This window comes from Macrobrachium rosenbergii, chromosome 13 (assembly GCF_040412425.1).
Source record: "Macrobrachium rosenbergii isolate ZJJX-2024 chromosome 13, ASM4041242v1, whole genome shotgun sequence".
NCBI classification, from domain to species: Eukaryota; Metazoa; Arthropoda; class Malacostraca; order Decapoda; family Palaemonidae; genus Macrobrachium; species Macrobrachium rosenbergii.
In genome coordinates this window covers 23,080,862-23,106,417 of record NC_089753.1, presented here as the reverse complement: position 1 = coordinate 23,106,417, position 25,556 = coordinate 23,080,862, and the positions used below count along the sequence as shown (strand labels likewise).

The window sequence follows — 25,556 nt, the reverse complement described above, 5'->3', positions numbered from 1 at the left end:
GGGATATTGTGTACATGTTTTTGTGCAACCAGCAAAAGAATAAGTAGCACAAATACTTACCTACCACCAGCATGAGTTTTCATTAATAAGCAGCTGAAGGAATTTTCATACTTTCTGGAAACTCAAGGCCCAGGTAATTAGTTTTTTTTATGTCGGATAATGAAGCACTGAAGTCAGTTATTCATTATTTGGCATAGGTTATTTTTATTTTGAAGGAAAAATATTTACAAATATTTTTCCTTGGTTAGTAATTTACGTGGATAATTGTCATAAATTTATTGTACACAATCTTGCTATATTATTGGGTATAACTTTTTCTTCTGTAATGTATCAGGAGTGTGATATTAATAGGTTAGTTAAACATTTATCAGCGATAAAAGATTTTTACAAGCAGCAGTGCCAATGGAAGTACTGAAAGAGCAGTTGTTTTTAGCATGTTTGCTTTTGCTTGTGGTTGCTTTGTTGGCTAATTTTTCTTCTGAAGATCATTCTTATTTGCTTCATTCTTCTTATTTATGTAATGGTTAATGTAACAGATCACGTACTTTGTAAGTCACAGGTTCCTCTGTACATTTCATGCTGTTTGCACTTTAGGTGAAATGTAAGTTTGGATTAAGGTATTGCCAGGATTTTGGTTATTAAAATTTTCAAAAAATGTTTTACATGAAGTGTAAATAACTGGTTGAGCCTAAGATATTTGTAGTTGTGGTGAACTGTTTAAGCCTGCACCTTTTATCTGTTGTGGTGAACTGTTTAAGCCTGCACCTTTTGTCAGTTGTGGTGAACTGTTTAAGCCTGCACCTTTTGTCAGTTGTGGTGAACTGTTTAAGCCTGCACCTTTTACCAGTTGTGGTGAACTGTGTAAGCCTGCATCTTTTGTCAGTTGTGGTGAACTGTTTAAGCCCGCACCTTTTATCAGTTGTGGTGAACTGTTTAGGCCTGCATCTTTTGTCAGTTGTGGTGAATTGTTTAAGCCCGCACCTTTTATCAGTTGTGGTGAACTGTTTAGGCCTGCACCATTTATCAGTTGTGGTGAACTGTTTATGCCTGCATCTTTTGTCAGTTGTGGTGAACTGTTTAAGCCTGCACCTTTTATCAGTTGTGGTGAACTGTTTATGCCTGCATCTTTTGTCAGTTGTTTCGAACTTTTTAAGCCTCCACCTTTGTCAGTTGTGGTGAACTGTTTATGCCTGCACCTTTTGTCAGTTTTTTTTCATTGTTAATCACCAACTAGGTTACAAAGCTTTTATACCAATAGCTGGTTTTCAACTTCCATTTTGAACAGGAAAATTAACTTGACTGAATGTAGTAGGATATTTTTTTTTTTTTTACAAAGCCCTTTAATCATTGTTTTCCTTCTACCATTGCTTGAAAATTTACCTCAAGCCATCAATTCCCAGTATGGATTTTTTCCAGTCCTTAGAAATTTTTGAACCCCCTTGGCCATTGTATTTCAGGGATAGTGGGTTTTTAATTTTATGTTGGGAAAGTGTGCTTGCTCATTGTTTAAGCTGTATTTCAGGGATAGTGGAGTTTTCATTTTATGTTAGGAAACTGTGCTTGTTCATTGGGTAGGCAAGCAGAATCTCAAACACTTGTGCATGACAGGCAATCATGAGCAGTCATTGTTCTAGTGACAGGCAATCATCAGTACACTTGGGCAAACAGGCAATCATGAGCAGTCATTGTTTATTTCCAAGTTTAGTGCAGCAAATCCAGTTATTTACCACCTTTTATCCAGTTATTTACCAACTTACCTCCAATAAGTGCAGGAATACTGTGATTGACCCCCGTCCTTGCCAAAGCAATAACAAGTCTTTGTGCTCCTTTCCAGTTATGGGGATGAGGTGAGTAAGAGGCAGTTTCTGGGTACTTTCTGATTTAATGTCACAAATTTCTGACGACGTGAACCTCCTAAACGGAAAAGGTAGCATCTAACAAAAGTGAGACGGGCATAATTTTACGGTCAGGTGTGTTTTTCACACCTGGAGAACAGTTAACAATTCTTTGTACAAAATAAGGAAAGTTATCCATTACATATGGTTTGAAAGATTGAAGTGTTCAACATTTACATATGGTTTTGGTTTTACAATGAGATACTGTAGTTCCTGCAAATACTGTACATGAAAATCACTGCTTCAGCCTTCCATCTTTGATTGGTGTTTTCTAGGGAAACTCAATGTTCTACTTTAGGTCAAGTTAGTTGTTTTGGATGGGATGGATGCCCAGACAGAGGGCCCAAGCAGGACTCTACATTACTCAACCCCTCCCCAAAAGAAACTCTTGGAGATGGACAATCTTTCTGTCTCTGCAGTGCAGGATTCGGTGAGGTCCAGAGTAGACGGGGAGGGGGCACTGGTGTGCGTCACTTGATAAACGCATACTATTTTGTTAGGCCCAGTTCTTTGGGGCATATGCTTTTTTCTGCTGCATCTTATGTTCTTTTTTTCTGGCATGATTTGTCTTAATGCTTTACAGTCATCAGAGGGAGTGGCTGGCGTTGGTGGGTTTTGGAAAACTTCTGGTATTGCTAGTGACTGTCTGTAGAGTGCTTCTGCTGGCGACATGTTAAATACTGTGCTGGCACTGCTCTCGGTCCCAATAAAATCCACAGTAACTTGTTTCTCCACCTCCCTTTTGGACTTCTGGCGATGAGTGCTGCTTCCAGGGAGTGGTGGAACCACTCTATCATACCATTTGCTTCTGGGTTGTATGCTGCCATGTGTTTTATTTTTGTCCCGAGGCTGTTGGCAAGGGAGTTAGTCCCCCTATCGCTGGTGATGTACTGAGGGACTCAGTGCCGACTGACCCAGTTTATTAAAACCCTTGCACAACTTAATGCTGTTTGAGAGGTACAAGTAATGTGTCAGGCCATCTGGTATTCCAGGCGATGATTGGATCACAATTGAGGTACCTGTACCCCTCGGAGGGGATAGGGGTCCCACAATGTTGATGTGAATGTGGGCAAGGTGTCGTTCAGTTTTATTGAATTGTCCTATCCCCTGACTCTGCATGCCTCATGACCTTGGATGTTTTGGCAGGGGAAACATTTCTTGATGTCCAACTTCATGGCCCACCAGATATATAGTTTCAACAGGATACAGGCATTGGAACGGCTGGACAGGTGTGACAGGTCATGGGTGAGACTGAAAGCTTTCTCCTCCTTAAAACCAACGGCATCCGTTACTCGTTTCGCAGGTGATGGACGCTCTCTGTCATCTATGGTGAAATCCTCCATGTAAGGGCAGGACTTTCCTGCTAAAGTCACTGCAGGTCCAGGTCATCCTTCTGGGTTGCTGCGATCTCAGAACATATCACTGTCTAGATTGCATTGATGGTATTTCTGGAAAGTGTCTGCAATGTTGTTGGAGCCCCCTTCAGGTACAGAACTCGGATATTGCAGACAGGTGACACTGCTGCCATTCATTTATGGTGAAGGCTTGGCCAGGGTTGTTTTGGAGAACTGTCGAACGTGAAGTCCTTTCTGACCTGCTGGACAGTGACTGTGCTGGAGATAGCTTTTTGCTAATAAAAGTGCTAACAGCTGCTTTGTCATCCTTTTGGTATCACGCCCATCGCTGTGTTACTTGTCAGTTGTCAGGGTTTTTGGAAAGTGAAACATTTGTCAGAGCTAGGGACCTATAGGATAGAGAAAACGGTTGTCAGGGTTAGGGACCTATGGGATAGAGGAAATGGTTGTCCTGGGATAGAGGAAACATTAGTGTTGCTGCAGAACTCAGGGCTTTTTTTAGTAATTAAAAAACTGTCTCATGTTTGTCAACAGTTAAGATTTTGGTTTCTTTTTAAGCATTCATATAAAGGGGACATGATTTCAGCTAGGTTGGGGTAATGAATCGGCGTTAATAGTTGATCATGCCTGCAGATTCTTGATCGCTTTGATGGTGTTTGATTTTGGGAAATCAGTGATAGCTTGGACCTCGGAGAGGGAGGGGTTAGACTCCAATGTTGGGGATTATTGAATGGCCAAGAAATTCGTTCATTGTACTTTTTGCCCATTCACATTCATCTTCCTGCACTACTAGGATGTTGTTTCCAAGCTTCTCCAGACTTGCCTTACTCCCTTGTGTTGTTTATAGTTGGGCTGAACATCAATCAGGATATCATTGGCATTAATGATGCAGCAGGGCAGTTCTCCCAGAAAACTCATCTGTGAGGTGTTGGAAGGTTGCACCAACATTTAAAGGACAAAGCAGTTGTAGTTGAAGGTGTATGTTAGTTAAGATAGCTGTTTTTTTCTGTGTCTTCCTTTGGTGCTGGGACTTGGTGGTACCCCTGCAGCAGGTCAATCTTGAATAGCAGGCACCTTTCTATCTGGTTTGTAATGTCAGCGATGTTAGGCAGGGGTTAGTTGTCAGGAAATGTTTTGACATTAGGGCCACACATGGACCATCTGCTTGATGTTTGTGGATGGTTGCCCAGGGAGATTTTGGCAGATTCCTGCCTGTTCCATGTCATGGAATACTTGCACGGAAACTAGTTTTTCAAGGGACGTCTGAATTGTCTCTGGTTCTGATGTGGGGTTTGCTGTTCATGGAGTGATTAGGGCCATCTTGGAATCAGTTGATCATGTCTACCAGATTTTGGCTTTCCCCTAGTATGATGGTGTGATTGTGGACATCTTGGGAAATCTGTACGGTTTGCCATTGAATGATAATTTTTCATAGTTCATTTTCCATACATTTTTTTAAGGAGTGCTAACAGTTAGACACCTCAGTGTTGGGGTGGTTGAGGCGTTTGTGTGGTTGGCTGAATGAAACTTGCATCATGTCGGTTAGGAACTGTGTTGGATATACCATCTGTGATGTAAAAAAAAAGTGTTTTTGCTTGTACCTGGAAGAAAGACACTAGGTAGACTCATTCTCCTTTACAAGGCAACCAGTCTGGGTTAGGGACTTCTAGTGACAGCATTAGTGTTATATTCAACTCCCTAATGGTGGTATTAGGTAATAACAAGGTATAGTTACCAGTTTCTTCTTACTTTGAGCACAAGTGAGATAAATAATACAGCAAGTTTTATCCACCATTTCAGTTGCGTATAGTACATCTCACTAGCATATCAGCACATCCACATCCAACTTCCTGCTAAGTGATTTTAAAATATCATTCCTTCAACAATTCTTGGGTTGAAACAGTGGTTGTTTAAAATTTTTCACAATCCCACAACTCAAACTTGTCCTACACATCGCTGGACAATCTTCAAGATACTTGCATCTTAGCAATGTGTGTTGCTTTTCCAGGATTTTGAGTTTTATGGGTTGAAACAGTGGTTGTTTAAAATTTTTCACAACTCTACAACCCACACAAACTTATTAGGACCTCTGCACATCACTGGACAATCTGAAAGATAATTGCATCTTACAACTGCTGTGTCGCTCTTCCAAAAGTTTGAGGTTGTGTTATTTTTGTAATTAATTTTCATCCTTTTAACATTGGTGATACGCAAACAGTTTTGTTGAGAAGTTCACATTTTCTCTACCATGATTTCCAACTCAAGTCTGTACTCTTCACTGTTTTCTCACTTTATCAATCTCCATCAGTTCTTCTGCAGGTTGCAGCCTTGCTTTTCAGACTGTTTACAGTCTACTCTGCTTCATGAGCAATGATATCTGTTATTGGTTAGAAAGGTGATATACTTTGTCTCAGTTCCAGTCTCTCAACCTTTTGCTTTTGGTCTACTCTGCTTCATGGGCAGTTATATCTATTATTGGTTAGAAAGATGATGTACTTTGTCTCAGTTCCAGTTTCTCAACTGGTTTTCACTGCCAATTCCTGTAACTTGCTGTTTGTCATGTGTCATGGAAATAAGCTGATTTTAATTCTTCATCCATTTGAGTCACTTGATTGATGCCACCATTAAAAATTAATGCCTTAATTTTTCCTCCAACAGGTAAGATGGTAGTCAAGGGTTATCCTCCACTTCAGAGTACTCAAGAGTTAGCAGAACAAATTTTATCTGGCTGAACCTGCCTGTTAGGGATGTATGCTCAAAACCTTGGATTACATTTTCAGGGATCACCTGTCTTGTTTCACGCTGTGTATTTCACAGGTCCTTAGTGAAAAAAACATGGTTGTAAACTATTTACCCATCTTCTCTTTTTAATTTGCTGCTTGAACAAACACTGTCTTTGCAGACCTGACTGCTGTCCTTTGGTCAGTCCTCACTATCATCACCAACATTGGCTCTACCAGTAACAAGTGGGCAGCTTCTGAGATCCCTCATGGGAATTCTGGTAGTGCTGAAGATCTGAGTGGGCTAGATTTAACTTAAAATTGTGTTGCTGGTGGGAGACTCGGAAGAGAGACTTGTGGAAAACTTGCATGCTGTTAAAAAGGCATGTCTTTGTTAGAATTCTTGAAGGATTGTGTTACTTGTGGAAGACCATGATGAAATATTTGAAATATGCACACAGTAGACATCTTCATTTTATGAGCAAGACCTTTATTACTTTACACTAAAATATTTAATCAGTGTTGAAATTTATGGCTGAAGAGTTGTAGAACCACCACTTTCATCATCACACAAGCATCCGAAGTAAGTTTTACAAGATTCACAATTGTTTATCTTAAGCCCAACAGCTCATTATTTACCATGGAGGCTATTGCCAAAGCTATCCCTACCATTAGGCTAGTGTCGTGCTGTTTGATCTTTGTTTTATAAATGAAATTTTAAGCTTGTTGCAATAATAAACAGGAATTTTTGAAGGATCAACATTTTTAGCTAATGGTACTCTCCACAGATATTGTGAACTGGTGCAGCCATCTTTGGTTCTCCTTTATCTTTAAGTAGATTCAGGTCTTCCTTGAATGAGGTGGTCTCCTTGTTGGTGAAGTGTCATTGAAGAAGTACTGCTGTTAATTGGATCTCTGCTGTAATCTCTTCCATGTACCAAAGACTTCAGGATGCTGGAGGTATCATAAGTCCTCAGTGCCCTCAAGAAAATTAAGATAGAAGCCAGGATTGAAAGGAGGCTATTTTGCTTATAGACTCACTGGCTTCTGTGTCCCTGTTCATATGTCTTCAAGGGAAGTGTCTTCATTTTGTGTGGTGGTGAAGGGTGTTCAGAGTTTATAGTATAGTCTTGTTTTCACACACACTTTGCAGTTCCTAAAATCTTCACCTCTAGTCCTAAAATAAATCCCCATTGGTAAACTGCTTGTCTGTGTCTATTTTTTCTTCTCTCCAGCAAAATTTTCCATCCAAAGCCATTTGATTTTGCATGAAAGAATGTTTCAGCAATTTTAATATAAACACTATGCCTTATATCATTAGATTTAGCTGATATCCTGCAAATAATTCACTCGTAAATTCACTATTTTCTTTCAGCTGAAAATGAGGGGGGGTTAATGCTGAGCACTTTCAAGAATGACGACACAGATGGGCATTTTCAAAAAAATGTTAAAATTTAACTTTGTACAAAAAAGGAAGGAAAATAAACTTTAGTAAACATGTTCTATAGTTCTTATTCATAGAAAATTATATAAGTAATAATTATGGAAATTAATATATTGGTATTTGCTCAATAAAATGATAAAATTCAGTAATAACAATGACTGAAGACTTGAAAATTTTCTTTGTAAACAGTACACTTTACATTTTGAATGGGAAAAAAACAATGCAAATAATGAAACTGGTTCAATGTTGCAAACTGCTTCTGCACTATAACTATACAAGGTGCAAAAAATTTGTTCAACTTAAAATATCAAAGCCATCAATAAATTTTAAAATGTTCCCTCAGCTAATTTTATTCCAGCAAAGAAACTCCCTCTTCCACAGAATACAAACAATAACTCTCTAACAGGACCACTTTATATTAATTTGTGAATGAAGCTGTAAACAAGACTATATATTAGCATTATATTTGAATACTCTAAAATGGAGTAAATACAGTAGATATTTTTCAGTATCATTAACACCAATGTCACAAGGTAGGCCATGAACCTGGCAAACATAGCACTTGAGATGTTTCCTGACATACCGCCTTTTCTGACTCCCAAACTTTCACCTAAGCTTTAAATCAAACGGCATAACTCGGCAAACAGCAATAGGACATACAGGATAAACTGGAACTGTAGTTACCGTTTTTGATGGCTTATAAGACGCATGTCTGCATAGGACGCACCCCAATTTCAGCAGGACATTGAGGGAAAAAAAAAAAAAATGTTTCCTAGCCTATGCTCATATGAGCACCCCAATTTCAGCAGGACATTGGGGGAAAAAAAATGTTTCCTAGCCTATGCTCATATGATTTTGTTAAGTAAAAACTGTAGTATTAGGTTATCATATGCATATTGTTTCTTACCAACAGAATCAACAAAAACATTAATAAAGAAGTTATTTACCATATTTATACAGTATTTATCAAAATATGTATTATACAATCAGCCATTTACTACGATCGAATGTTTCGTCTGCTGCTGAAAGCTACCTCATAGGTTTACCAATAGATTGCAACACATTCATTTGTAAACATTGTTTCTTACCGGCAGAATCAACAAAAACATTAATAAAGATGTTACCTACGGTAATATATGTTATATATATCCATTATATATTATAAATTATATATTATGCGTAAAGAGAATATTAGCAGGAATTGCCAACTACCAACTGAACGAAGCCTTGTTATTCGTAAAGCTCTCGAGATAATCACCAGTAGGTGGCAGCACACGTATTGTAAGTCTGTAAATGTGGAATGCGGCGATCCGCTGTAGACGACGATAATGATATTAACACATTTTAATGAAAATATCGATAACAACAACGTAGATATTGATTATAATACTAGCAGTAGTAATTGCGGTGATGATATAATAAACTTTGGTTTTAATAAGTTATTAGGATAACACCGAATGTTAGCTAGGCTACAACATCTACGTGACGTTTCATGTATAATTTCGCCAAAATTCTTAAATTTTGAGCCTACATTATGTACATACGATGCAGGGGGATTTTTTAGGCCATTTTTTTATTAAAAGTCGTCTTATACGCCATAAAATACGGCGGTATCTATTTATCGATCTATGTCTAACACCGCTGCTACCACTGTTACAATGGGCTATCCCCAGATCAAATAGGGCCATCTTTATTCTTTCATGTATCTGCTTCAAGAATAGAATCTCAATCATCTTACTTCTCTAAGATGTCTGTGGTAGCATGGCTCATCCTGCTGGGTCAGCAAATCCCTTCTCCTTTGTGAAGTCTTCTCTCAACAAGCCTAATATCTTTACAAAAGGCTATGAATTAAACACTGAAGTACAAAAACTAGACTTTATTTGCAAATTTATTAGAAAGTAGATTCAGCAAAAGCTACGATCATGGTAGGTGTATTCACCACTATCAATGGAAAACATTACTAGAGAAATTCTGATTCCACCAAATACTGTATGCAGGTTTATACTTGAGACCAACTAATAAGAGTATTTAACACCCCTAATCATAAAAATAAAGTAATAAGGTCATAATTATTCTAGACCACAACAAATGTCATATACAGTAAACACCCCATATTCGCGTTCTCATGAATCGCGGACTCACGCATTCGCGGGTTTCTCTGTGGAACATATCTAGCCATTATTCGTGGAAAATTCGCCCATTCGGTATCTTTCACTGAAAATATTCACTAATTGCACAACATTTTCATATATTTCATGAATAATGCCTTTTTGTGATAAAACTATTAAAATACTCAGGTATAGCATTTTAGGTTTCTCCTGTGTTTAAACTATCAAAATGGGCAGTTCTAAGTGTTTTTAGAGGTTTAAGTATTAGAGTAGTTTTTAGTATTAGGTGGAGGGGGTGTGTGTGAGTGCGCATCCCCACTGAATACGGGGGTTCACTGTAGTATGTAAAACGTAAACACCACTTCCAAATATATTCATCCTCACAGGATGAAACCAGAATTCCTGTTGAAAGAAACATATATATTAAAACTGAAAAGGTGTTAAAAGACATTTATATTCAAAACAGAAAAATGCACAATGGAACAGGACAATGTATAATGGAGACCTGGAGGTATTTTACTGCAGCACTATTAGGTCTTTCTATAAAAATGTTGTAGAGAGGTAAGTGTCATGAATCATGGGCAGGTACCTTTCTGTGGCAATAAATAACAGATTTTCCAATGGCGAGATTTTCCACACTTCTGCAACAAAACAGACCCCAGTCTCTTCCTTGGAATCCTGAGAGCTATTGGATAATATACCGTTCAGAATTGCAACACACATACGCTCCATAATCCACTTTTTCCCGGTATGCATTGACCCGGTTCAATGTCTGGAGACCCGCGCTGTCTCTATGCACTTAAACCATGATCAAATAGCTCTCTAAATCCAACTGAGCAAATTTCCAACGTCAGCATAAATGCACCAGCAGCGGAAGCACCACTGCCAGGACAGCACATAGTTCTCCACTGCTGTCCAAAGTCAACCAAGACTTAATATATATATATCCAGTTATGTTAGATTGTCAAATAAATTAATTTGGGTAATGCTTGTTTGTACTGTAGACCCCTGAGAGAAGAGAGAAAGAATCGTGTACAGTGTGCCAGATGTATGGTGCCATTAGCCACTTTGATGTAAGTGCTATCCAAACTACCAATAGATGGGACTTCTTGACAGTGGAATGGTAAGCAATAGGATTAACTCTTTGTAGAGTGCTAGTATTTTTGGTTGTAGGAACTACACTTGAGTATGTATTATAGGATTAGGTATCAGGTATTAGGTATGCTTCTCAAGAGAAATTGAGATTTTGCAGGTATAAGGGTGTGTCTTTGGTTGGTATACCTTGCCTCTCTACTTGCTAAGGGAATTTCTGGTGTCAAGATGAGTGCACTGTTGATCAAGTCAGTTGCATGGGGACGTGCGTTGCGAGTGTTGAGTGAGTGCGTTTGAAAGATTGGGAAGTGTTTTGCTTTTTCAGGTTAACTACATATCTTGTTGCCATTGTAGTAAGAAGGGGTTACGTGAGTGTTACTGTGGTTGTTTTCTTGTTAGTTACTTGTAATGGGGGCTAATTAAGGGAGAGTTCTGTTGCTTTGTAGTTACGTCAGGAAGACGGCGGGTGGTGCTTTAATTAGGGAACAATGATGATCTTATGACATCATTGAGAGCGTGCTCATTTAGTGCGGGTTGGCTTGGCTGTTATCCTATTCCTCTGCGAGCCCATTTCCTTTGTGGGTAGACTGAAGTATTTTGAGTGTTCAGGAAAATTTCTGGTTATCGACCACGACAGGGTTTAGATTTTTTTTTTTCTTAATTGTTTGCATCTGCGGTTAGGGTTACTTCATTGTTCTCTATAAAATTATTCGCCTCTGGCATTTAGAATTTGATTTAATGGTTCGCATTTGCATCAGTGGTACATTAAGAGAGTGTTTCATTTTCGGTGTTGGGGGCTGGCTGAATTTTTAACAAGTTTTTGTTTTTTTTCTCCTTTCTCTTTCTACCTTTGGGGAGTTATATGAGATTGAAATCAGGTCGGGTACTTGAACTTGGAGGATTATCTGTTTGGATACTGTGACGGGGGCTAATGAAGATAAGGATAAGGTGACAGTGTTGCACAAGTTTACATCCGTGCTTGCAGAGTTAAGCCTTTCCCAGCGGGCTGGTTGATGGCATTCTTCAGTCCCCTCAAAATCTTTTATAGTGGGGGTGTGAATTTTTAGTGGCCAAAGAAAATAACAGATGGGGTACAGGCTTTCAATGAAACAAAAGGCTTCCTTAGTTTAGATAAAGGGGATATCAGACAGCGTTGCTGGAGTCATCACTTTTTGAAGTGTAGGACCACCTAGGTCGATCTTAAGGATTTTCTGAGTGTGTCATATGGAACAGCTGGGGCTGGTGATGCAGTTCGAGACCTCAGGTCTCTTTTCAAGGTCTGAAAAGGCCATGATTCACTGGTCACATTTAGTGCCAAATGTTTTGATGCTACAGTTTTCGAAGAAGTTGAGAAATACTGGCTGGAGTAGTGGAGACTCTCTTCTGATGAGGAATCTTGAGAAACTATTGCAATATGCGTGGGTTCTGTTCCTGATGCTATAAGTAAATAGTTTTTATTTGTGTAGATAGAAGAAGGTCAGGATGAGACAGCTGTTCTCTCAAATTCGTAGCACATGTCGAAATGCTACAGTAGATAGCTATTCAAAGCATGCCTTACCCAGAGTGATCCTGATTCCCACAATTATGAGGTTATGTGCCAAGACAGTGGGCTGATAAAACTTCTGCGAGTTCAGATCTCGGGCGTTATTATAATTGTAATAGGCAGGGCCATACTAGAAGTTTTGTAGGGTGAAATATTGACTCTTCATATCATGGTTGGTGGTTTTACCCGTTTCCTAAACAGAATGAGTCTACAAGCAAGCCTCAGAGCGCTGGTCTAGCACGTAGGAGAACTTGTTGAGTTTTCGGAAACCTCTAGGGGCAGAAAAATTTTTGGAGGATAAACAGCAAGAGAGGGAAGAGATAAAAGGGGTTGTTTCTTGTGACACAGGACTTCTGGGTGACCCTCAGAACCAAAGCCAGTGGTAAAAGGGCCTTCCTTAAATACAAGCACCTCCATTGGTGTTTGAATTATGAGTTGTTCCGATCGATGTTTTCCGATCACTCTTTGAGGCCTGCTAAGAGACAGTATGTGATGTGCAAGCAAATAGATTACGGGTTTTGGGCTACGTAAATGTGTGTTTATCTCTTAGGGGTAGAACTTTCACAGAGTCATTTTTGGTTATATGAGGGGCTGTTTTGGTGAATAAATTGTTACTGGGTCATCAATGTGTTCAGTTCGGAACTATCAGAAGAGGAATTGCTTATGCGATTAGATTTTGTTGGCTGAGTTGATGAAGATAATTATTCTCACTCATTCCAGAATAAGTATAGCATTTCAAATCGTCAGCGTTATCGTATAGCCTAAAGCGATTGAAATGTACTGACTATCATTAACCTAAGTCCTTATACTGTCTTCATAGTACACAGGTTACTTCATTCTCATGATAGTTCAAATTGTGATTCAATCAATGCATTGCGTTGTGTATATTAACTAATCACCGATATAAACTTACTATTGGCACATTCAATATTCCTAGCTCGATGTACAGTAGTCATATTGGTGTGAGCACAATCTCTATTTCATGACCCTCATCCACCCCAAGAAATTCTCCTTACATTTAGATAAGCATATCTCCTAAAAGAAGTTTTCCCTAAATGTACTTTAAAATGAATAGGAATACTTAAGTGGATTTGTAGGCACCAACAATTATGGCTGCATTCTTGAGTCCTTATTAGCTCGAACCCCACTATCAAAGCTGTGAAGAGACTGATTTCACGGCCGTCTTTGGCCGACATCAAACCTTCGACCAACCACCAGACAAACAACCGATACCGGTGATAAAGCACATTACATGTATACTTACAATTAAATACAGAAACAGCCACAATGCTTTCTACTAAATACAAATACAGTAAAACATAATATCCTTCTTCTACATAATACGCATTTCCACTTTACGTAAATTTAAAGAGAATACATAAAACTATAACACAACTTGCGGAAAAGTACAATCCCTCTTGTTGAAGTTTTGACAATAACTCAGTTACCTATTTTTAGATGCGTGTGAATTTTCAGAGAAGCAGACTTACAGGCTAGGAGGCAGGTTTTAGGGATTATTTAGCCAATGCTGATTTAAAGGAATATACACAGAGGGTGTGGAAGATGTTCTGGCTGAGTTCTGCGGACATAGTCGCACTTAAAGGGATAAGTTAGGGTTAACAAATGTGTTCATTTAGAGGATAAGACCAAGCTATTTTGTTCCTTCATGTAGGATTCGTTTAAGATTACAGTACAGGTAGAGTAAGAGGTTAATAAATGGGAGGAGGAAGGCACTGTTAGGCCCAATTCCTCGCCTTTTAATTTTCGTTGTTGCCCAGTGCCTAAGAGGGATAGTTGGTCGGGTTTAAGTGGACTTTAGAAAGTTGAGCAGAAAACCATTCCTGAATGCTACAGACCATGTGGATGCCATTTGGTTTTATCAGGTAGTCCTGACATTTACGAGGCTAGTGAATACAGTTCTCCATGGGTTGTCGGGGAAGTCCATTCATTTTACATGGATGATATCTTGGTTGCCACTGATTCTGTAGATGAGCATTTAAAGGTTCTTAGGGAAGTTTTTAGGAGGCTTAGGTTAGCGGGTTTGAAGATAAAATTAGCTCAATGTAATTTTCTGAAGAAGCCAATAGTATATTTGGGTCATGTCACTTCTAAAGAGGGGGTTAGAGTGAATGAGGATAAAGTTAGGGCAATTGTAGATTTTCCTACTCCCAAGAAACAGATTCAGTCTTTCTTGGGCATGGCCAGATTTTTTCATAGGTTTGTGAAAGGGTTTTCTACTTTTAGCGTCTCCTTTGAAAGATGTCCTGAGGCGATGTACGGATTTATGCGAATTGATGGGCAGCAGTCAACCTCAGGAATATTAAGGATGCTTTAGTTAGTCCTAGTGTTGAAGTTTCCTGATTTTGGCGTCCTTTCACTTTAGTGACAGATGCCAGTCACGATGGCATAGGGGCATGCCTTATGCAGAAATGCGATGGAAGACTCCATTCAATTGCACTTTACAGTAGGAAGTTTAAGTCAAGGTGTAGTAATGAACGGCTATGGTTGGTAGTGGACAAGAAGGCCTTTGCTGTAGTGTCTAGTTTGGTTCATTTTAAGGTGTTATTGATGGGCAATCAAGTAGAGGTTCTTACAGATCATAAGCCATTGTTGGATCTTTTCAATAAGCCGGATCTTTCCCCTATAAGAGCTAGGTGGTATCTGACAATCAGGGATTTTAATCCCAAGCTTAGGTATATAGAGGGTAGACATAATGTTGTAGCAGATGCCCTTAGTAAAGTTTTTCTGATTCGGATGGTTCTCATGTATGTTATGTATCTGGAGATTCACAGACTGGGATATTAGTTTTGGTAGAATCTATACAGGATGAGAGGATGAGGTTTTGGCAAATGTAAAAGTGTTTTTTTGAGAGGAATTAGTTAGGAGGGGTTATAAGTTGGCTTTTGCAGGTCTTGAATTAGATGGTAATTTGTTAGTTAGGAAGATTAGAAACAGACTGAGAAATAGTGGGGATAAAGGTGATACAACACAAATAGTTGTTCCTAGAAGTTTAGCACCTATGGTTCTGGATATTGTTCAATGTAGGTCTGGCAGTCAGCATTTGGGTATTGAGAAGACATATCAAAATATACGGAGACAATTCTTTTGGAAGAATATGCCCGTGTCAGTGGAAGACTTTGTGAGAGGTTGTTTGGTTTGTAATGTGTGCAAGCCATCGAGGGTTGTTTCTTGTTAATTGGGTTCATTTCCTATTCCCAGTAGACCCTTTTCTTGGGTCCATATGGATATTGTATCCAATTTCTGTGAATCTAGTTACGGCCATAGGCACCTGTTCATGGCTGTGGAAAAATGAACTAGGTTTGTAGAGATTTTTCCTTTGAAGCATAAAACAGCAGAGCTGGTGGCAGTCGCATTCTTTAATGGATATATTTGTCGTTATGGGGTTCCTGAGGTGCTGATTACAGATAATGGGAGACAATCTGTGAATAAGACATAAGAGTGTCTTGCGGATGTAATGGACATTCGTAAAGTCACTATTATTCCCTACAGACCAGAAGTTTATGGGTTATACAGACCAGAAGTTTATGGGTTATGTGAGCGTGCCAAAAGGAAGGTAATTGAGGCTCTCAGAATGACTGTAGGGGGCAATGGTGTGAATTGGGATCGATATATTCCACAGGTACGGCATAGCATCAATTCTATGGTTAGTGATACCACTGGAATGTCTCCCGCTGAAGCACGGTTTGGCTGCAAGTGTGAATCTTTGTCGCGTTTACTATCTATTCCATCGATTGTTGATACAGGGTAAATCACTGATCTACTGCTAAGGGAGAGATATGAGCATCTTGCTAACAATCTTGAGTTGAAAACTCAGGATATGATTGACTGGAGCAATTCAAAGCCAGACAGAGTTAAAGTTGCTGTGGGGGGAATAGGGGTTTTGTGAAAATAAATGTTAGAAATCAGTTGAATTATACACTAGGTCCTAAATTTGAGAGTCCTTTTCAGGTTGTAGAAGTAAAGAAGGGGAATAGATTGTTGTTCAGGATGAAATTACAATAGTGTCTCAATGACTTACACACATCTAAAATTGAACAGGTTAATGGGAATCTTGTAGCTTAATTCCTGTGATGTACTGGTTGTTTCTGATCATTCTTTTCTCTCTCTCTTTTGTTTTTTTTCAATGGGTTTTAAAGGTGCGTGATTTGTAGTTTTTTTTAACTGGGGAGGACGCCTGTCCGTAGAATTATACAAATCTTTAATGGTCAGAGTTCAGTTTTTTTTCTCGGGTTGTTTTTTTCCTTTTCTGCGTAAGTGCAGCAGTTCAGAGTAGTTATTTTATTTTTATGTGTTGCAACAATGTCTGAGAGGGGAAACTTAGTTAAATTAGGCAAAAAATACCGTACAGTTTTATGGATACATAGTTTTCTCTTCTTTGTTTTGTTGTTTTCTTGTTTTGGGTTCTGATAACTAGTAGGTTTCTTTCCACTGTTCTTTTTTAGATGCTGAAGTTTTGTCTGCTCATGGATTTAGGGGGTTGTGGCATTGGCTAATTCCGTGAGTGAAGTTAGGCCAAGAGTGTATCATTACAGAGAAGACAATGGTTGTTGTCTGATGCGGTAACTTTGAGTATAGAGTTTGGTTACAGTATAGGTTCAGCAGGGATGAGCTCAGGCGTCCCAGGTAGTTCAGTCTCTTGCAGGAATTTGGCCAGGTAAGATGAATACAGAGCGGGATCTGTCTGATCCGCTGGGGGCTAGTTAGTTGAACTTAATGCTACAGCTGTTGGGGTCAGGCTAGATGGGGAGCTTTATGGCTTTGAAATTTAGGTTCTTCGACTTCAGGGTTCTTCTAGAAGGAGTAAGAGGGGTTGTGCCATTGTTAATTGGAGCCGTTCTGGTCGCGAACACTTGCTAGTATGTCAATTGCTAATTTGGTGAAAATTGAACAGGTATCAGCAGACCACCAAATACAGGTTAAGGCGGTGGTTGCAGCTTCTGAGAGTCGAATTTTTAGAAATATTTTACCTCTCGGGTCTTTAGAATCGACTTTGATGAATGCAGCACATCTGTATGGTTCACAGGTAAGTTTTACTGGGGAGAATTTGTATTATTGTTATGGGTTTTGAAAGTACCAGTGTCTGACAGGAGTTTAGCATTAGATTTCCCGTTAGTAACTTGAAATCATTTCATAGTTACATCATATGGCCTTTCCCTAGTGCTTTTAATTGTTGGTAATAGTAAGGGATAGTGAGGAGACTGTGTACCTTTTGGGGGACCAGTTTCAATCCTCGGCTGTTAACTCTAAGTCAGGGTGTGTTTTAGTTCATGACAGATATATTTGTAACAGTAGTATCTTTACGCTCATAATGTTAACTGGTTAGGATGTGAGGAGATGTTGAAGTACACAATCAAACTCCTTCTGACTGTGACTTTCAAACTTTCCAACAAGAGTACAAGGTGGCCTCTACGAAGACTCTCAACGAGGTGTTCTGCACAAACTGTCTGATGTCCATCCGATGCCATTATTCATCAGATATGTTCCTTTTGTGAGGATTCTGCCTCTTCGATGCAGCGTGTAAGATGGTCATGCCAAAGTTTTGAGTCCTGGGCAAGAGTGTCTACAACTCTACTACTCGTATCTTCATGTGGCATCTTCATGGGGACCATCCAACTGTTCCGGTGCCACCTATAAGGGGAGAGATCGCTACAATTCCACCATTCCTCCAATGCTGGAAGACGACCCTTTCCCCGTGCTGAATCAGTACCTCCTCATCGCTACTTCATCAGTGATTGGGGCTCTTGTTGTCATACTCTCTGTGAAGTGGGGTATTTCTTGTGTATGAAATCAGCCTGCCAGGGGTGTGGCTGTCCATTTAGTACACAAATCTAGCAATTAATTATTGCTATCCCCCTAATGCTGGGGCAGCACTTCATTGTGGTGGCCGAGCATCTGAAATAGTACAATAGCCAGTATATCTGTGATCCCAGTAGTGTGGCTAAATTCATTGTGTGAAGGCCTTGAGACAATGCTTGGCTGCTGTGCAGCATGCATCTGATTAGGAGAGCTGTGTGCGTGTCAAATGCATCCCAGATATTCTTGAGGGCATTGAACATCCCTGCCTGGCTGACAAGACTTTATGAGTTTGTTTGCGAATGTCAGGTTCTGGAGAATTGGTTCTGTCACGCGTTCTTTTAGGAGGGCCCCAGGGTGTGAAGGTATTAGTTATCAAACAAATTGCCATTCAAAGATCAACACGAACTGTATTCAAAGCCTTCAGTGAAGCATATATCTCACTTGTATCTGACGCTTTTTGCATTGTGTGTACTTTATAAGTAACATGGGAGGAATTCCTATATCTTTATTTTTATATATTTGTTTAACAAGGGTTTTATTTGACTTCTTCAGATGTTTCACTGAGGAAGAGGTTAAGATGTACTCATTGGGGAATATACTGGACTTTGACTTATGTTGGCCTATTGTGGGGAAATTATTTAGAGAGAATAATTAGTTGAATATGGTGGACCTTAACCCTTAAACGCCGAGCCTCTATTTACAAAAGTGTCTGCCATATGCCGGCGGCGTTCAGGAGTTAAGCTTTGAGAAGTGAAAAAGTTTTTGAAAAATGCAACACGTGGTTTTTAACATTAAGAGTTCATTTTTGGCTCCTTTTGCTTTCACTGAAGTTGTATGCAACCATCAGAAATGAAAAAAAATATCCATTATCATATATAAATATTGGAAATATGTGACAGCGACAAAAAAAAAAAAATTTCATATAATTGTATACAAATAGCGCTGTAAGCAAAACAGTTAAAGCTAATGAGTTATTTTTTTCTTTGTATTGTACACTAAATTGCGATGATTGTGGTATATAACAAATTGTAAAACGATCAAAGCAACACAGAGAAAATATCACAAAATGATGAATGAATTCGTAACATGCGGACATAAAAAGTTTTCAAAAATTCACCATAAATCGAAATATTGTGCTATAGACTTCCCGTTTGTTGCAAAAATGAAAGGTAATTGATTGAATATTACTAGACTGTAAGTGTTTTACCTTACAATTGCAGTTTTCGACCATTTCGGTCGAGTCAAAGTTGACCAAAGGTTGAATTTTTTCTATTTATCGTGATTTATATGAAAATATTTCAAAACTGATAAAAGGTACAACCATGAGTTATTTTTTTTGTATTATACATGAAATTGGGCACATTTTCATATATAAAACTTTACGTAACGGCTAATAGAAAACGGTGCAGAAATTACGACAAAGTGACCAAAGAATTCTTGAGATTTTCAGCAGAGTTAGCGGCACGGCCGTAAGGAAAAAGTTTTTTAAAAAATTCACCATAAATAGAAATATTGTGCTAGAGACTTCTCGTTTGTTGCAAAATGAAGGTAAATGATTGAATATTACTAGAATGTAAGAGTTTTAGCTTACAATTGCATTTTTCGACCATTTCGGTCGAGTCAAAGTTGACCGAAGGTTGAAATTTTGGCACTTATAGTGATTTATATGAAAATATTTCAAAACTGATAAAAGCTACAACCATGAGTTATTTTTTATTGTATTCCACATGAAATTGCGCACATTTTCATATATACAACTTTATGCTGTGGCTAATAGAAAGCGGTGCAAAATTATGACAAAATTGACTAAAGTTTCTGAGATTTTCAGAAGAGAGTTAGCGGCATGAGCGTAAAATTTTTTCAAAATTCACCATATAAATCGAAATATTGTGCTACAGACTTCTCGTTTGTTGCAAAATGAAAGGTAAATGATTGAATATTACTAGAAAGGTAAGAGTTTTAACACGGTTGCATTTTTTTTTACCATTTTAGATTGAGTCAAATTGACGAATGCTGAAATTTTTGGCACTTATCGTGATTTATAGCAGAAAATATTTCAAAACTGATAAAAGCTACAACCATGAATTATTTTCTGTTGTATTCTACATGAAATTACGCACATTTTCATATAAACAAGTTTATGTAACGACTAATGTAAAACGGTGCAAAAATTACAACAAAGTGACTATAAAGAATTTCTGAGATTTTCAGCAGGAGTTGCTTACGCACGTGCGGGCGTAGGAAAAAGTTTTCAAAATTCAACACAAATTGAAATATTGTGCTAGAGACTTCTCGTTTGTTGCAAATGAAGGTAAATGATTGAATAATACTAGAATGTAAGAGTTTTAGCTTACAATTGCATTTCAGCCATTCGGTCGAGTCAAAGTTGACCGAAGGTTGAAATTTTAGCACTTATCGTGATTTATATGAAAATATTTCAAAACTGATAAGCTACAACCATGAGTTATTTTTTTGTATTCTACAGTGCGCACATTTCATATATAAACTTTGTAACAGCTAATAGAAAATGGTGCAAAAATTACATTTCTAAAAGTGACTAAGAATTTCTGAGACTTTCCAGCATAGAGTTAAGCGCGTGGTTAAAGAAAAAGTTTTTAAAGAATTCACCATAAATCGAAATATTGTGCTAGAGACTTCCCGTTTTGTTGCAAAATGAGGTAATGATTGAATATCACTAAAATGTAAGATTTTTGCATCCGCAAAAAAAAAACATGCTAACAATTGCACATATTGATCAAAACACGAATGGCGTTAAAGAAATCGCTCTCTGATGATGAAATCGCTGATGCTTTCTAGTGGGAGAAGAAAGAAATTCTGGCATGTAGCTGGGTCCACACTTGCTCCAAACAAAACAACAGCGTGAATCTGTGAACTCCAGCATCCCTCCAAGCGCGTGAGATTTTAAAAATTTTTATAAACTAGGCCTATAAGTATTTTCCGGATATTTGGCTTTTGTAGTCGGCGTATTTCGTCCACCGACACCCGACAGACAATTTTTGTCCTCGACGTAAAATACGTCCAATCGGCATTAAAGTTAACTTTAAGGGTATGATTTCAAAGGGTAAATATGCTGTGAACTCTGCTGGCCACACTCTAGTGATATTAACAGTGCTTGATAGACTATGGACCAAAAGTACCTTTTGGTTGAGAACTGCTGCTTCCATGGAATAAACAACTTGTGTCTTGAACAAAGGAGGTGCAGGTGGCGTTGTATGTCATAACACATAGCTCTAAGCAGTTTCATAAAACTCAGAGAAACAGGCTTGAGTGGCATTCGAGAACAGCTTTAAGGGATACACTTTCAAGATTGCCCCAAAAGTGCTGCAGAATCAAATAGCTTTAGCTTAATATTAGTCTTAACAGGAGCCAAGGTAGAAGCATACAAAGTGTGCCAATCAACAGACTCATCTCAGTAAAAAGAAGTGAGTAAAATTGGACTAACATGAACTGTGAATCATAAGAAACTAAAGGGAGAATCATCCAAATCAAGGTTGAAAGCATCAGAACAAAGGAAGAACCATGATGGCAGTAAACCTTAAATCCACAGACTGAAACGGTGAGGTGATAGATGCCTGAGATGTTGATGTACGAGGATCACCTGCAATGATATTTACAGGATGCTGGTAAGAGCACCAGATGTCTCAGAGGAGACAGCTGGATGGAGAAAGGTTCTGTGCTCAAGCTAAATCTATGTAGCAAAGAACAAGGTTTAGAGTATGAGTATAGGGACAACTACTTATTCCCTGCAACAAAACAAACATCTTTAACGAGTGTTTCCTTTCCCTGGCTTCACCCTAGTTCCTGTGCATAATATCAGTTTCTTTATCGACCCTTAAGCGGCGAGCCTCTATTTACAAAGTATCTTAGGTATGCCGGCACTGTTCAGGGATTAGCGAAGTGGAAAAAAGATTTTCAAAAAATCACCTTGCGCATAGTTTTTAACATTAAGAGTTCACTTTTGGCTCCTTTTTTTGTCATTGCCTGAAGTTTAGTATGCAACCATCAGAAATGAAAAAAAAATATCATTATCATATATAAATATTGAAATATATGACAGCGCAAAAGAAAATTTCATATATAATTGTATACAAATCGCGCTGTAGACAAAAGCGGTTAAAGCTAATGAGTTATTTTTTCTTTGTATTGTACACTAAATTGCGATGATTTTGGTATATAACAAATTGTAAAACAATCAAATCAACACAGAAAATATTATCACAAAATGATGCATGAATTAAGTAATGCGTGGGCGTAAAAGTTTTTCAAATTCACCATAAATCGAAATATTGTGCTAGAGACTTCCAGTTTGTTGAAAAATGAAGGTAATTCGATTGAATATTACTAGACTGTAAGTGTTTTAGCTTACAATTGCAGTTTTCGACCATTTCGGTCGAGTTAAAGTTGACTGAAGGTAGAAATTTTGGCAGTTATCGTGATTTATATGAAAATATTTCAAAACTGATAAAAGCTACAACCATGAGTTATTTTCTGTTGTATTCTACAGTGAAATTGCGCACATTTCTGTATATAAACCTTATGTAACAACTGGCTATAAAATGTTTAAATATTACGACAATGTAATGAAAGAATTTCTGAAATTTCAGCAGAGTTACGGACGTAAGGAAAAAGTTTTTTTCAAAAATTCACCATAAATCGAAATATTGTGCTAGAGACTTCCAATTTATTGCAAAATAAAGGTAAATGATTGAATATTACTAGAATGTAAGAGTTTTAGCTTACAATTGCGTTTTTCGACCATTTCAGTCGAGTTAAATTTGACCGAAGTTTGAAATTTTGGCAATTATCTCGTGGATTTATGTGAAAATATTTCAAACTGATAAAAACTGCAACCACGAGTTATTTTCTGTTGTATTCTACAGAGTGCACACATTTTCATATATAAAGGTTTATGTAACGACTAATGTAAAGCAGTTGCAAACATTCACGACAACGTGGCGAAAGAATTTCTGAGATGTTGGTAGTTTGCAGGCGTAAGGAAAAAAGTTTTTTTTTAAATTTACCATAAATCGAAATATTGTGCCAGAGACTTCCAGTTTGTTCTTGAAATGTAGTACATGACTGAATATTACTAGAATGTAAGAGTTTTAGCTTATAATTGCATTTTCGACCATTTTGGTCAAGTTAAGTTGACCAAGGTTGAAATTTACAGCACTTATCGTGATTTATATGAAAATATTTCAAAACTGATAAAAGCTACAACCATGAGTTATTTTCTGTTGTATTCTACATGAGTGCGCACATTTTCATATATAAACTTTATGTAACGACTAATATAAAGCGGTTATAAACATTACTGCGATAACGTGAAAGAATTTCTGGCCCAGCGGACGTAAGAAAAAGCTTTCAAAAATTCACCACAAATCAAAATATTGCGCTAGAGACTTCCAATTTGTTGCAAAATGAAGGTAAATGATTGAATATTACTAGAATGTAAGAGTTTTAGCTTACAATTGCGTTTTTCGACCATTTCGGTCAAGTCAAAGTTGACCGAAGGTTGAAAAATACAGCATATAAGTGATTTTATATGAAAATATTTCAAAACTGATATAAATCCATGGGTTGCTTTTGTTTGTATTTTACATGAAATTTTGCATCTTCATATATAAAACTTTATGTAGCAGCTAATATAAATGGTGCAAAAATTACGACAAAATGACAGAAAGAATTTCACAGAAATTTTCGGCCGAGTACCCGTGGACTTAAGGAAAAAGTTTTTACAAAAAATTCACCATAAATCGAAATATTATTATAAAGACTTTAATTTGTTGCAAAATGAAGGTAAATGATTTAGATATTACAGAACTAGAATGTAAGAGTTTTAGCTTACAATTGCGTTTTCGACCATTTCGGTCCGAGTCAAAAGTTGACCGAGGTTGGAAATTTTTGTAGTCGGCGTGCGATGCGTCCACTCGGCACCCAACAGACAATTTTAGTTAACGTACAATACGTCCAGTCGGCGTTTAAGGGTTAACAGGCCGATCACTCGCTTTGCTGATACAAGTCAAATATGTGTGACCATCATGCTTAGTAACAGACAAATGGCTCCTCAACTGATTATCCCTGAAATATCTAGCCTCAGGAATTCTTATTATAAAAAGACAACACCCTACAAAGAACAAAAATTTGAACTATACCAGTTGTCCTGCACAGAAAAATAAACTATTTTCAACAACCACAGTGCACTACTGTAACAGCGATGTTAACACCACAGTAGCAGAAAATTGGAAGCATGGAAAATGGAGTTGCTTTACCATTTTACCTATCAGAGGAGGGTAAACAGAAGTGAGAAAGGTTGGCAATCCTGTAACAGCCCCCTTATTTCCATTTTCTTTCTCAACTGTCAATAATTTAGCTATATGAATGTTAGGCCAAGATTCATAGAAATATCCAGTACCATAAATACCCAAACTGTATTATTTCTGACATATTTCATTCCTTATATAAATAAAATTACAACAAAAAGGCAGAAACAACAAAACTATCAATCAAGTGGCTTGCTTTTGCATAATAACATGCTTCAATATGTTTCCTAAGTGTGATCTTCACCATTGATGACAAATGTTCGACAAAAGTCATCCTGTCCTGGACCAGTCACCTGAAATGGAAGTGTGGTTACATTGTATTAACTTTTCTTAAAAATTTCATTTGAAAGTCTTAACTTTGGTATGCAACATTATGTAAGCAAATAAATAACAAATTACAAAGTAATCTGTATTTTCTGACATATAAACCTGAAGGTCTTTACATAGGATTTTACTTGCGAATGCGAGCTGGAGCAAATGATTGCTAAATAAGGTTGTTAACTATCAACAGTAGGGGAAGCCAGTACTCATCGATCTGCACTCCGCCGCCTTTGGCCCAGGTACCAGAATGAGGGTGGTTGGAAATGAATCATGTGTAAGATCTTCAGGTTTATATGCTAAGAAAAATACATCTTAATTTAAGAAATTTGCTATTTGTTCATACACAAATATAAACCTTTGTGGTCTTTACATAGGAGATTACAGTCTGGTTTAATCTCTGAACCGACTGAAGTTCTACCGGGGAATCTCTTCCTGAGTCTGCAAAGAGCTGAGGAAGGAATCCCATACCTCCAGCATGGTGAACATATGGGATGTTCAACTAAGTACCAGACTTCTGGGGTTGAAATAATGAGTTTGTGTCATTATTTCAAAAAAAAAGGCTTGGATGAACCCACAGTGTCAGAGACAATAAAAGTGCTAATAAAACCAACAGGTTGTTTTATTGTCAACCCCTCTCTCCCCTTGCTAGAGAGGGGGGGGGGACCTGCATCTAACAATCTACAAAGGATGGAAGACAGGATACTCTGCAGGCAGTCCCTGATTAACTTGGCCCGGGGTTCCGTTCCCAGCTGAGCACGCACTAACCCGAAAATTGCTGATAATTTTATGTTAATAAATGGCGTTTATGACACACAAGTACCAATAAATGACTTATTGCCGGTGTTAATTGCTTATCAGTGCTGATAAAGCGCGTTACTGACCCTGTTAACCACTTACCAATGCCGATAAACCACTTT

The 25,556-nt window shown here is 38.0% G+C and overlaps 1 protein-coding gene and 1 long non-coding RNA gene across 14 annotated transcripts in view; one reads left to right on the top strand and one right to left on the bottom strand.

The window, feature by feature from the left end:
- The window catches only part of LOC136845018 (uncharacterized), a 17,536-nt gene extending 9,992 nt beyond the window's left edge, over nt 1-7,544 (top strand). Inside the window, exons 3-4 of one of the 3 annotated variants that reach the window (XR_010855042.1) lie at nt 1-133; nt 7,346-7,544. The exon at nt 1-133 is cut by the window's left edge and continues 45 nt beyond it. This is a non-coding gene — a long non-coding RNA (uncharacterized lncRNA). Of the gene's footprint in view, nt 134-5,908 lie in introns of all 3 variants that reach the window. The other 2 variants (XR_010855041.1, XR_010855040.1) reach the window with 2 other exon arrangements.
- The window catches only part of LOC136845024 (longitudinals lacking protein, isoforms H/M/V-like), a 345,912-nt gene that overhangs the window by 266,474 nt on the left and 53,882 nt on the right, over nt 1-25,556 (bottom strand). The gene's annotated exons all lie outside the window — the stretch shown is intronic.